This window comes from Phocoena sinus, chromosome 14 (genome assembly GCF_008692025.1).
Source record: "Phocoena sinus isolate mPhoSin1 chromosome 14, mPhoSin1.pri, whole genome shotgun sequence".
Lineage (NCBI taxonomy): Eukaryota > Metazoa > Chordata > Mammalia > Artiodactyla > Phocoenidae > Phocoena > Phocoena sinus.
Genome location: NC_045776.1, coordinates 51,211,343 through 51,213,656, shown reverse-complemented (window position 1 = coordinate 51,213,656; position 2,314 = coordinate 51,211,343). Strand labels below are relative to the sequence as shown.

The window sequence follows — 2,314 nt, the reverse complement described above, 5'->3', positions numbered from 1 at the left end:
CCCTAGGTTCTTCATAACCACTGTGTTAGCATACGGTATTTAGTTTTCTCTTTCTGACTTATTTATGACAGACTCTAGGTCTATCCACCTCACTATGAATAACTCAGTTTCATTTCTTTTTATGGCTGAGTAATATTCCATTGTATATATGGGCCACATCTTCTTTATCCATTCACCTGTCGATGGACACTTAGGTTGCTTCCATGTCCAAAAATATGGAATGCTTCACGAATTTGCATGTCATTCTTGTGCAGGGGCCATGCTAATCTTCTCTGTATCGTTCCAATTTTTTAGTATATGTGCTGCCGAAGTGAACACTTTGGTTTTGTTTAGACTAGAGTCTGTCCCATTTATTTGTTATTATACTAATGACAATCTTTTTACTTCCAAGCTTTAAAATTACTTATATCCATTTGTTCATGTTTCATTTCTTACTGTTTTTGTCTCCTAATTTCTTATACTTTTAAAATGAAATTTATTCATATATATATATATATAATATTTCTATAGTATTCTAGAAGATGCATTTAATTTGGCATTGGTTTTATTCAGATTGTTGATTTTGTTGGCTTTCTTTCATTGAATTAGTTTTTCCCCGTTTGGCTTACCCTTCCCTCTCTAGTGGTTTTCAGATTTCTTCCACCTGTTCTCTGGGGCCCCCTGCCCAGATCCAGGCTTATAATGGTTTTTCAGAACTTTGGTCCTGCAGTGATTTGGGGCTATTACAGAGCTGGTCACAGAACTGGCAGGCAGCTTGGCTCAGTTCGTGGTGGTGAGGAATCTGTTCTATATCCATGTCCTTTTGTCCTCCTGGGGCTGTAACTTGCTCAAAGCTTCAGCACAGGCAGTAGTATGCACCAAACTTTTTCTTTTTCTTCCTCTCTTCTTTGCACTAGTGGAGGTGACCTTACCTTACTCTGTCCCCAGCAACGGGGAGCATAGCTGTGAATTCCTTGTCTGGGGCCTGTTGCTTCAGCCCTGCTCCCTCCTTTGCATTGATGATCCATTTCATTGCTTTATGCTTGGGCTTAGGAATTACACGAGAGCCTTTGGAGACTGCTTCAGGTGATATATAATAACCACTGCCCCAGACCCACCTGCCGGTATCTCTCATCTGGATGTTTTGTTAGGGCTTCCCAGTAGGTCTCCACTGGTTCCTATTTGTTCCTATGATCCATTTTCTATTAAAAATGCACATGGAAAAATGATGTTCCTCTAACTTAAAATCATCCTGACATCCCCTTGCTCTAAAGTTCAAAATCTAAGCGTACTTCACAAGGCCTTGTAAGATCCAGCCCTGCCTCTGTTCCAGCTCTGTTTGTGCACTTGCCCTTGGATCAAGAATGTCAGCTCACCTTTCACCTCCTGGAACCACTGGTCTTCAACATACCTTAGAGCCTTCACGTAGGCCTCCCCTCTGCTTGAAATCCTCTCTCCTCAACTGCATCCTCACCCCTGTCCTCCTGGTGAAATCCTCTTTATCTCAGATCTCAACTGGGATGTCTCGTCCTCAAGGAGACGTTTCCAACCCCCCCTTCACCCCCCAGCTTGGGTGACGTTTTATATACCCTCAAGGGACCCTATACTTTTTCTTTGAATAAGCTCACCTTTTTATTGGTAGAACTCATTCACATTTATTTTGTGATTTTTTTTTTTTTAAGAAGATGTTGGGGGTAGGAGTTTATTAATTAATTAATTAATTAATTTATGCTGTGTTGGGTCTTCGTTTCTGTGCGAGGGCTTTCTCTAGTTGTGGCAAGCGGGGGCCACTCTTCATCGCGGTGCGCGGGCCTCTCACTATCGCGGCCTCTCTTGTTGCGGAGCACAGGCTCCAGACGCGCAGGCTCAGTAGTTGTGGCTTACGGGCCTAGTTGCTCCGTGGCATGTAGGATTCTCCCAGACCAGGGCTCAAACCCGTGTCCCCCGCATTAGCAGGCAGATTCTCAACCACTGCGCCACCAGGGAAGCCCTATTTTGTGATTTTTAATGTTGAGGATTTTATATTTACATTTTATTATTTTAACTTGAGGATATTTTTATTATAGCCCCAGCACCATGTGTGGATTATAACTCACTACAGATTCATGAATGAAGCATGAGGGAATTTCCTGATGGTCCAGTGGTTAAGACTCCACACTTCTACTGCAGAGGGGCACGGGTTCGATCCCTGGTCAGGGAACTAGGATCCCACATGCCTTGGGGCAAATAAGCCCTCGCGCCACAACTACTGAGCCCACGTGCCTCAACTAGAGAGCCTGCGTGCTGCAAACTACAGAGCCCACAGGCCCTGGAGCCCATGCCACAACTAGAGAGA

General features: G+C 43.8%; 1 non-coding gene across 1 annotated transcript; it reads right to left on the bottom strand.

Annotated features, from left to right (window-relative positions):
* Positions 1 to 209: 209 nt before the first annotated feature.
* On the bottom strand, positions 210 to 318 carry LOC116739377. The gene has a single exon (XR_004345556.1). It is a non-coding gene; the product is annotated as a U6 spliceosomal RNA (small nuclear RNA).
* Between the last annotated feature and the right edge of the window lie 1,996 nt (positions 319 to 2,314).